This window comes from Pan paniscus, chromosome 3 (genome assembly GCF_029289425.2).
Source record: "Pan paniscus chromosome 3, NHGRI_mPanPan1-v2.0_pri, whole genome shotgun sequence".
Classification (NCBI taxonomy): domain Eukaryota; kingdom Metazoa; phylum Chordata; class Mammalia; order Primates; family Hominidae; genus Pan; species Pan paniscus.
This window is the reverse complement of record NC_073252.2, coordinates 48,792,440-48,804,803: the sequence shown is the minus strand read 5'-3', so window position 1 is coordinate 48,804,803 and position 12,364 is coordinate 48,792,440.

Below are 12,364 nucleotides of genomic sequence, written 5' to 3'. Positions count from 1 at the left end.
TGCTGTTTTGGTTAATAACACTTTGTAATATATTTTGAGGTAAGGTAGTTTGATGCCTTCAGCTTTATTCTTTTTGCTGAGAATTTCTTTAACTATTCTGGGTCATTTGTGGTTCCACACAAATTTTAGGATTTTCTTTCTATTTCTATGAAGAATGTCATTGGTATTTTGATAAGAATTGTATTGAATCTGTAGATCACTTCTGATAGTGTGGTTATTTTCACAATGTTACTTCTTCCAATCCATGGACATGGGATGTCTTTTCATTTTTTGCGTGTCCTCTTCAATTTTTTTTTATTAATGTTTTAAAGTTGTCCTTGAAAAACCTTTCACCTCCTTTGTTAAATTTATTCCTAGGTTTTTTTTAATAGATATTGTAGATGAAATAGCTTTCTTGATTACTTTTTTGTATGCTAATTTTGTATCATGAAACTTTACTGAATTTGTTTGTCAGTTCTAAGAGGTTTTGGAAGGGCTTTTAGGGTTTTCTATAAATAAGATTATGTTGTGTGCAAGCAGAGCCGATTTGACTTCCTTCTTCCCAATTTGGATTGGATGCTCTTTACTTCTTTCTCTTGCCAATTGCTCTAGCTAGGACTTTCAGTACTATGTAAAATAAAAGTAGTGAAAGTAGACATTTTGTCTTGTTCAAGATCTTAGAAGAAAAGCTTTCAACTTTTCCCTGTTTAGTATGATGTTGACTTTGAGTTTGTCATATCTAGTCTTTATCATGTTGAGTTACGTTCCTTCTACACCTAACTTGTTGAGAGTTTTTCTCATGAAGAATTGTTTAAAATATCAATTTTTTACATGTGTATATTAAGGTGATAATATGTTTTTAATCCTTCATTCTGTTGATATGATATGTAATGTTTATTGGTTTTCATATGTGGAAACATCCTTGCATTCCTGGCATAAACCCAACTTGTTTATGGTAAATGACCTTTTAATATGCTGCTAGAATCAGTTGGCTAGTATTTTGTTGAGGATTTCTGCATTTTATGTTCATCAGGGATACTCGTCTATAGTTTTATTGTTGTTGTTGTGTCCTTATCTGGTTTTGGCATCAGGGTAATGCTGGCCTCATAGAATCTATTTGGAAGAATTTCCTTTTCTTCAATTTTTTGTAAGAGTTTGAGCAGAATTAGTATTAGTTCTTTAAATATTTGGTAGAATTCAGCATTGAAGCCATCAGGTCCTGGACCTTTCTATGATGGGATACTTTTTACTGTGGTGTTGATCTCATTTCTCATTATTGGCTTGTTGAGATTTTCTGTTTGTTCATGGTTCCATTTTGGTAGGTTTTATGTGTCCAGGAATTTATTCATTTCTTCTAGGTTTTCTAATTTCTTGGTATATAGCTTTTCCTAATAGTCTCTAATGATTCTATTTCTGTTGCCTCAATTGGTAGGACTCTTTTTTCATTTCTGATTTTACTTATTTGGGTTTTCTCTGTTTTTTTCTCAGCCTACTTAAAAGTTTGTCAATCCTTTATGTTTTCAAAAATCCATCTTGTTTGTTGATCTTCTCTCTTTTTTTAGTCTCAATGTCATTTACTTCTGCTTTGATCTTTTTTTTTAATTAATTTAAGTTCTGGGATATATGTGCAGGATGTGCAGGTAGTTACATAGGTAAACTATTATTTCTTTTATTCTACTAATTTTGCATTTGGTTTGTTCCTGCATTGATAGTTCCTTGAGATGCATCATTAGGTTTTTTATCTGAAATCTTTCTACTTTTTTTGATATAGGTGTTTATTGCTATAATCGTCCATTTTAGTACTGCTCTTGCTGTATCTCATAGGTTTTGTTATGTTGTGGTTCTATTTTAATTTAATAAATTTTATATTTTTTTTCTTCTCAATTTCTTCACTGATGCAGTCATTCAGGAGCATGTTTTTAAATTTCTATGTATTTACACAATTTCAAAAATTCTTCTTGTTACTGCCTTCTAGTTTTATTTTATTGCAATCCTATAAGATAGTTGATTTGATTTCAATTCTTTTAAATTTGTTAAGACTTGTTTTGTGGTCTAATATGTGATCTATCTTAGAGAATTTTCAATGAGCTGATGAAAAGAATGTTTTCTGAAGGCATTGTATAAAATGTTCTCTAAACATTTGTTAGGTTTATCTGAAGCACAGTTTAAGTCCTATGTTTATTTGTTGATTTTCTGCCCAGATGAGCTATTCAATGCTGAGTGTGGGGTGCTGAACTATTATTGTATTGGATCCACCTCTCCTTTCAGATCTAAATATATTTGCTTTGTTGATCTGAGTGTTCTGGTATTGAGTGGATATATATTTACAATTATTTTTCTGCTTTCTGAATTGATCCCTTTTTCATTATATAATGACCTTCTTTTTCTTTTTTTAAAATTTTTAACTTAAAGTCAATTTTATCTGACACAAGTCTAGCTACTCCTGCATACTTTTGATAGTCATTTGCATGAAATATCTTTTTCCATACCTTCACTTTCAGTCTATATGTGTCTGTACAGATAAAGTGAGTTTTTGTAGGCAGGATATGTCATTTTTTTAATCCATTGGGTCAGTCTTTATCTTTTAAGTCAGTAATTTAATCTGGTCACGTTCAAGGTTATTATTGAAAGGTGAGGACTTCTACCATTTTGTTAATTGTTTTCTAAGTTTTTGTGTATACTTTGTTCTTTTCTTCCTCTATTACTGTTTATCATTGAGACTTAGTGGTTTTCTGTAGTAATAAGGCTTGATATTTTCTCTTTCTCCTTTGTGTGTCTTCTCTACCACTGAGTTTCATATTTTGGCATGTTTCCATAATAGTGATTTCTATCTTTTCACTTCCAGATGTAGGACTTACTTGAACATGTCTTGTAAGGCCAGTCTAAGTGGTGATAAATTCCCTCAATTTTTGTTTATCTGGAAAAAAAATTATTTCTCCCTCATTTGTGAAGGATAGCTTTGCTGGGTATTGTGTTCTTGACTGCATATTAATTTCTTTCAGCACTTTGGATATGTCATCCCACTCTCTCCTTGACTGTAAGATTTCTGTGGAGAAATCTGCTATTAATTTGATGGGAATTCCCTTATATGTAACTTGACACTTTTTCCCTGCTGTTTTAAAAGTTCTTTTTGTCTTTTATTTTTGACAATTTGACTATAATGTGCCTTATGAAGGACATTTTGGGTTGAAACTATTTGGAAATCTTTGAGCTCTATGAATCTTGATGTCCATATCTCTCTCCAGACTTGGAAAGTTTTCAGTTATTATTTCATGTAATAGGTTTTTCCATGCTTTTCCCTTCTCTTCTTCTTCTGGAATTCCCATACCCAAATATTTATTTGCTTAATTGTGTCCCGTAAGTTTTACAAGATTTCTTTACTCTTTTTCATTCTTATTTCTTTTTTTTTCTCTTATTGGGTAATTTCAAATGACCTATCTTCAAGTTCAAAGATTATTTCATCTGCTTAATCAAGGCTGCTACTGAAGCTCTCCATTGTATTTTTTATTTCATTCATTGAGTTATTCAGCTGCAGGATTTCCTTTTGATTCCTTTCTTTTGATTTCTCTTTGTTAAATTGCTTGCTCATATCATAACTTGTTTTCCTGATTTTGTTGAATTGTCAATATTTTCTTCTATTTCATTGAGTTTCCTTAAGATCATTACTTTGCTTTTCTTTTCTGGAAATGAATTGATTTTCTTTTCATTTGGGATCTGTTACTAAATAATTATTATGTTCCTTTGGTGGCATCATATTCCCTTGCTTTTTCATATTTCTTGTATCCCTGCATTGATGTCTATGCATCTGGTGAGACAATCACCTCTTCCAAACTGTCTAAAGTGGCTTTCACAGAGAATGACTTTCACCTACATTTGCATTTTAGTGTGCTGATTGGTGACTCTGTTTCCAGACTTCTTTAGCTGCATTCAGCATCAGTAATAACTGTGTGTGCTTCAGTGGCCTAGTCAATTACCTTTTATTTCCTTTTCAATTTTTATTCATTATTGAATAATAACTATTCTCATAGTATGCGAGACTTCAAGAATGTCAATTAATAAAGCTGCTAAAATTGTGAGGTTTGCAACATCATCCATGTTGGACTAGCAGAGATGAATTGGAGTATTGGTTCTTTTGTAAATTTAAGTTATTAGCTACAGCCCTGCCTAGCCTAGGGTCCTAGAAGTTTGCCCTGCCTGCTTTCTTATTATAATCCGTTTCCAAACATGGGTGTATAGGGGAGTCATTTTTCAAGCATTAAATTGCTACTTTTCCCAGACCAAACTGAGGGTCGGGCTGCTATTTCTCATTGCCCAATAACGAGATGCAGATGAACTGGTGAGGAAAGAGTTTTTATTTTTATAACCAGTTACAGGGAGAAGGCCTGGAAATTATCACCAGACTAACTCAAAATTACAAAGTTTTCCAGAGCTCATATACCTTCTACACTATATGTCTATATGTAACTGTGCATTCATCTAAAGACATAAGTGATTAACTTATTTTAATCTATAACTAAGGTCTGAGTCTTGAAGAGCTTCCTCTGGAGCCTCAGTAAATTTACTTAATCTAAATGGCTCCAGGTGCTGGGGTGATTACCCTTATTTTGTCTGCTGCTAAATCATGGAGGTTTAGGGAGTTCTTTCAGATCCCCAGTAAACTTGTTTGTGGAGGCCTGGGGAGTTTCTTCAGATCCCCAATAAAACTTGTTTAATCCTAAATGGGCCCTGACAAGAATTCCTTTGTTATCTTGTCATGCTTGGGCAAAACTCTTGGTGCGCTTTTATTAACATTCCAGCCTTTGTATAAGGACCCTGGCTCTTTCAGCTTTTAATATTTAGCTTAACAATTCAGTCAGTACTGAAACAGTTGTTATGGAGGCCTGCATTAGTGAGACCTGGCCTGCCACGCTACCATATTTTTTAACCCTTGCCTAGCTTCTCTCTACTATCCAGCTGACACCTAAATCCAGGATGCATGACTATTTAGATGTTAGCTTTAAGAAAACAAACAAAAAGGCCAGGCAAGGTAGCTCACGCCTGTAATCCCAGCACTTTTACAGGCCAAGGTGGGTGGATCACCTGAGGTCCGGAGTTCAAGACCAGCCTAGGCAACATGATAAAACCCCATCTCTACTAAAAATACAAAAATTAGCCAGGCATGGTGGCGCACACCTGTAATCCCAGCTAGTTGAGGGGCTGAGGCATGAGAATTGCTTGAACTCAGTAGGTGGAGGCTGCAGTGGGCTGAGATCATGCCACGGCACTCCAGCGGGGGCAATACAGTGAGATTCCATCTCAAAAAAAAGAAAAAATCAAAATCCAAACAGGAATAAAAATCAAAACAGGAATAGAATGGACGTAAACCTAACATTGTGCTTACTAACTACTTGAATATTGGTAACGTACTGCTTCCCCAAGTAATAAGCATTATGGAAAACTTAATTATAGTTTCTTAAAATCATTTATCCTGTGGAAATTTATATTAATTACTACAAGGCCTTAAAATAAACTCCAATAAACATGAACCCTTCTACTTATTTTAAATCTACCCCACCTACAAGAACAGGAGAACATATTGGTCACAATGCAAAGCCATGTTACATTGGAAAGACATTCTTTATAATGAGGCCTTGCACAAGGGTTGACAACAATAAAACAGATAGACCTGGAGGAAGAAGGGCCTGAAAAGCCCACTAGTGCATTTGGGCTGGCATTTTGTTACAGGAAGTTCTGATCCAATTTTAAATCTTGTGATGCATTATAGTGAGGCAGCAAGAGTTCATTATCCCAAAAGTACCACAACCTGCAATCTACTAGGAGACATCCAGCCTACCAGCTGGTATTCAAAACAATACAGTTTAGTGTCCTACTGCTCAAAGTGTTATCCCTGGTCTGGTAGCATCAGCATCTCCTGGCAGCATGTTAGAAATGCAGGATTTCAAGCCTTTTGTAGATGTTATTTATTAGCTGGCCTATAAAACATATAATAATAATAATTCATAAAGATGCATTAAACTGAAAAATATTTAAAGACACACCTACACACAGGCACACACACACACAAATAGAGCTTCCTAATGGTAATTGCATAAGGTTTTGTCCAATAAATGATAACCAATTTTTTTCAAAATGAGAAAATAGGATTTCAGTTACCCATTTCTGTGTAACAAAATTCAATGGCTTAAAACAATTATTTAACATGATATAATCTCTGCAGGTTAAAATTATGAAAAGAGTTTGGCTAGGTGGTTCTGGATGCAGTCAAATAGTGTCCAGGACTGAAATCATCTGCAGTCTCACTCACTCACATGTCTGAACGGGGCACCTGCAGCCTCTCTCTCTATCCGTGTGTGGTCTCTCTATATGGGCTTTCCAGCATGGAGTCTTCAGGGTAGCCAGACTTCTAATATGGCAGGGAAGGTGGCCATCTAATTCTATCAGAAACAAAAGTGATATTGTTGGCCTTTCTCATTTCTTTTATTTTTCGACTTGTTTAGGACCTGGGCAGGAAATAGAGCTGCTATTGGCTAGGGTGACTTGTAGTCTCAACACTTCAAAATAACTTTCCTTTCATTCCTGAAGAGTCTTCCAGCTTGGGGCCCTGCCTTACTTGGTGCCCTACTGCACCCATATCCTAATTTCCCCAGCCCCTGCAGGGCCTCAGTCTGCCTACTTTACTCCACCCTCCACTCCCCTATAGGACCCTAAAGCAACCCTGTGGCTTCTGTCATGCCCTTGGCTATCCGCTCATCTCCTGCTAACACTCAAAATCCTGAGTATTAGGCAGGGCTAGGAGATTGCTTCCTTGCCTAGAACTCCAAAAGGGGAAGTCTGTATGGATGTGGAGCAGTCTATAAAGTTTCCCGGGGGATGTGAGGTAAAAGAGTACAAGGAGTGGCTGTAACTTAAATATAATGGGGAGAGAAGAGCATACACCTCCTGATTCCCACCCACCCATAGTTCCAAAGGAAAGATATATTTTTTCTCTATCTACTTGAAAGAAGACAAAATTGTCAGATTAAATGACATCAAGTATATAATAGTGAAATGTCACAATTCTCTCTGTGCTATAACAGTATCAATAACTAGCGAAGCCATATGACCAACCACCATCATATGAAGCCATCGGTGCCTTTCAAACAATGTTTTTATGCTATGCTTAAGGCCAAAGAGCAGGAACCTCAGGGAGAGAGAGGAGTGAAATTTATACAGGCCTGTGATGATACTACAGCCAACCTCAACCTAAAAACACCCAGGTGATACTCTGCCTGACATATACCAGGTTTCTCAGATTTGTGAGAGAAGGAGAGGACTGTGAGACCCTTGACTACTTGACTTGGGAGCAGAGGCAGACATCTCTAGTTTCCACAGCATCAGCAACAATTTCCTGAGGAGTGGTGAGCCTGGCTACAGAGAATGGGAGCCACACAACCTCATGCACATGTGACAGCACACAATAATCTGCCTAAAGTGGACGTATGCAGCAACCTGTTCTCCTGGCCACACAAACACTTGAGGGTACTGCTAATGCCGAGCTGTCATTCAAGGCAATAGACACAGTAGCAGGGACAGAGACCACAAAGTGAGTTTCCTAGATGATGGCAGGGCAGGCAGCCTGAAGCATACCTCAACCAACTAGACACAGGAGGAAAAAGTTGAATGACTCTATCAGGCCTTTTCTTCCAAAGGGAGAGAATTAGAAGGGTTACAGCTCAAAATAAATCCCATTTACAATTGTGAATATATTTAACCAAGTAACTAAAAGGACTGTACACTGAAAACTATAAAATATTAATTTTTAAAAATTGAAGAAGACAAGAGGAAAGATATACTGTGTTCATGAAAAATCATGACCTTTACAGCAATATGGGTGAAGTTGGAGGGCATTATCCTATGTTAATTAATGCAGAAACAGAAAACCAAATACCACATGTTCTCGCTTATAAATGGGAGTTAAACGTGAAAACAATAGACAATTGGGACTCCAAAAGGGTTAAGGGAGGGGGATCAAGGGTTGAAAAACTACCTATTGGGTACTATATTCACTATTTGTGTGACAGGATACTAAGCCCAAACCTCAACATTATGCAATATATTTATGTAACAAACCTGCACCTGTACTCCCTGAATATAAGCAAGCAAACAAAAACAAAACCAATAAATAGTTTACTTTAAACAGTAAAAAAAAAAAATTCTGAGATACAAAAAAAAGAAAGATATACTCTGTTCATGGACTGGAAGAATTAATATTATTAAAATGTTTCTACTACCCAAAGTGATCTACAGAGTCAATGTAATACCTATCAGAGATCTAATTGCATTTTTCACTGAAATTTAAAAAAAATTTCTAAAATTCATATGAAACCACAAAAGACCCTGTATAGCTAAAACAATATTGAAAATCAAGAACAAAACTGGAGGCATCACACTTCCTGATTTCAAATTATATTACAAAGCTATAGTAATCAAAACAGTGTGGCAATAGCATAAACATAGACCAATACAACAAAACAGAGAGCCCAGAAATAATCCCACCTATAGTAGCAAATTTTTGACAAAGGTACCAAGAACATCCAATAGGGCAAGGATAGGGTTTTCAATAAATAGTGGGACAACTGGATATCCATATGCAAAGAAATGAAATTAGATCTTTATGCTACACCATACACAAAAACCAATTCAAAATGGATTAAAGAAAAGTTTAAGACCTGAAACCATAAAACTCCTTGAAGAAAACATGAGAAAAACTCTTGACATTTGTCTTAGCAATGACTTTTTTGGATATGACACCAAAATCACAGGCAACAAAAGCAAAAATAAGTGGGACTGCATCCAACTAAAAAGTTTCTGCACAGCAAAGAAAACAACCAACAAAATGAAAAGACATATGGAATGAGAGAAATATTTGCACATCATATATCTGATAAGTAATTAACATCCAAAATATATTAGGAATTCATGCAACTCTATACCAATAAAACAACCCACTTCAAAAATGGGCAAAGGACCTGAATAGACATATTCCCAAAGAAGACATACTAATGGCAAAAAGGTGTATGAAACAATGATTAACATCACTAATCATCAGAGAAATGCAAGTCAAAACCACAATGAGATATTACCTCACACCTTTTAAGCTGGCTATTATCAAAAAGTCAAAAGACAAGTGTTGGGAAGGATATGGAGAAAAAGGAGCCCTTCCACACTGTCGGTGGCAATGTAAATTGGTGTAGCCATTGCAGAAAACAGTATGGAGGTTTCTCAGAAAACTAAAAATAGAAATATCATAGGATCTAGACATTCCACTATTGGGTATATGCCCAAAGGAAGTGAAATCAGTGTGTTGAAGAAATGTCTGTACTCCCATGTTCATTGCAGCATTATACACAATAATCAAGATATAGAATCAACCTAAGTGTCTGTTGACAGATGAATGGGTGGTGTATATACACATATATATATATGTATACACACACACATATATATACACATATATATACACACATATATATACACATATAAATATATATATATTATATGTATATAATGGAATATTATTCCACCTTAAAAAGAAGGAGATCTTGCCAACTGAGACAACATGGATGAATCTGAAGGCCATTATGCTGAGTGAAACAGCCACGTGCAGAAAGACATATACTTCATGATCTCACTTACATGTGGTTAGAATGATGGTTATCAGAGACTAGGAGCGTGGGAAATGGAGAGATGTTGGTCTAACGGTACAAACTTTTAGTTATAAGATGAATAACTTCTAGAGATCTAATGTACAGCATGGTGACTATAGTTAATAGTAATGTATAATCGAAATTTGCTAAGAAAGTAGATCTTAAGTGTTATCAACACGAAAGGGGGGGCAACTGTATGAGTTAATGGATATGTGAATTAGCTTGTGATGATGATTTCACAATGCACATGTATATTAAATTATCACATCGTATACCATAAATGTATACAATTTTAATTTTTCAATTATTCTTCAATAACACTGGAAAAAAATAGAAGAATTTTATGCTATCGATTTTCTCCCATCCATACCCATAGGTGGTCTTTTTGGAGAGAAAGAAGGAAGCCTGGGAACATTGTCATTTTCTATCTTCTGACATAAAATGCTTTCTTTTTCTCCAAGTATGTTGGTGGATCAAGCTGCCTTCACCTGGGTTCCTCCAGAAACCAGCCCTGAGACAAGATTCATTTGCAAATAGTTTACTTGGGAGGTGATACAGGAAAACCCTGGTAGGGGTGTAGAGAAGAGAGGCAAGGAAGAGAAGGAAGCCAATTAAGAGGGCATGATCATGCCAGTTTCCACCATAGGCAATTGGAGCTCCAGGAATTGGTGTAGATCACTCACCTCAGAGTTACTACTCAAGAGTTGAGTTAGGTGGGCATGTTTTCACCAACCCACATCAGTGACTGAGGAAAATAATTTTCCTTTTCTGGAGAGTAGTAATTTCCCTTTACTTCCAGCTTCCCTAGCAGTCAAAAATACTTCAGACAAAAAAAAAAAATCAAAGTTGCTAAAAGTTTGCAGTCGAACTAGGTGCATAGAAACGGTAACTTGTTGGCTGGGCTCAGTGGCTCACGCCTGTAATCCCAGCACTTTGGGAGTCTGAGGTGTGTGGATCACCTGAGGTCAGGAGTTCAAGACCAGCCTGGCCAGCATGGTGAAACCCTGTCTCTACTAAAAATACAAAAATTAGCCAGGAATGGTGTTGGGCACCTGTAATCCCAGCTACTCTGCAGGCTGAGGCAGGACAATTGCTTGAACCCGGGAGGCAGAGGTTGCAGTAAGCTGAGATCACACTACTGCATTCCAGCCCGGGCAACAAAGTGAGACTCCGTATCAAAAAAAGAAAAAAAAGAAAAAAGAAAAGAAAGAGAGTAACTTCTTTACTACAAAAGTTGATTTCGGTCTTTTCAGGTGACTCACTCTTTCAAAAATGCAAAGGCCCATCTCCTAATTCCTATGTGAGGCTCACTAGTCAACTTGATCTTTCAGGTAAACTTACCTGCACTATTCCTTAGGCCTGGTCAGTCCCTCTACAGTCCTTTCCTACACCCATTGGACTTCCCAGGGAAATATCAATCAATGAAAACAAGATATGTCCACCAGGGAAAGAAATGATTTATGTCTTTTTTAATATCATAAAGGCATACCTATCTATTGTTTCAGTCTGACAAGTTGAGGAGAGAGAGGGATTAAAAACAAAAAACACAAATGAACAACAAACAACTCTAGCATCTTTGAAGGAGAAAAGAATTTCCAGTTTAGTGACACAGCCTCAAAGACCTAAACACAAACATTACTGGTAGTATTTATCTGGAAATCATTGAAAGGATTTTGTTGTTGTTTTTGTCATATTTTTTCAAAGTACTCTGTAGATAAATCTTGAAAGGAAAGCACTCTCAGATGTCTAATTTACGACTTAAAAGAATAGAATTTTTATATAATTTTTCTGACAGTTACTTACAAAGTACATCAGTTAAAAAAAAACTCACTGTGTTTTGCTATAATAACCTAAATTCTGCTTCTGAAAGTACCCAGCAGCCCAGGAAACAGTTTGTACACTCAGAGATCGCAACTAACTTAAGAAGGAACATTGCTGTCCTCAGATAGGGGCTGGGATCAATTGGGGAGACAGTAACACAACATAAAGGCAGGGTGTTTTCTTTTTTCTGACCCAAATATTGGGAAGTGAAAAAGTCTACAAAACAATGTTAACTCATCTGTTCCTCATAATTTGATTTGGAAAAATGATTAAATTGTTATTATTAACTCCAATAAAGCACACAGGGAGCCTCTGTGAAACAACTATTACGAGACTCATTGAGCTCAAATTTCCTAGGACTTTTAAATTTTGAAGTTGCAAGCTTGATGTTTAACCAATTTAGTATTTCTCGCTTTATTTTTTACAGACTTTAAAGCTGAAAAATATACTGTCCTTAGGGATAGCAAGAGAAAGCACTTCCTTTCCCTCTGCTTACACCAAATTATCCCCTTCCCTGTATTAAGGGCCTAGGCTGAGCTTCTGAGTTGTGTCACTTCCGTGCTTTGGAGTATTTTACGTATATTTATCCACTTAGTCCACATGACAATCCTGTTAAGTATGCGCTGCCATCAACTTCATTGTACAAATAAAGAAACCAGCAGAATGAAGTAAAGGACTTTTTTCTGGTCTCATAGGTAGTAAGAGTAGAGCAGGAATTTGATTTCAGGCAGCCCTGTTCTATAGTTTGTGATCAGGACTCCTAGGAATTGTCCAGGAGGCGCAGTGGATTTGGTTTTCCTTTGTTTTGTTTGAAGGATTTGTTTGTTGTTTGACAACATGGATCTTTATGTCTCCTTACCCTTTCCAGAACTTCCTTA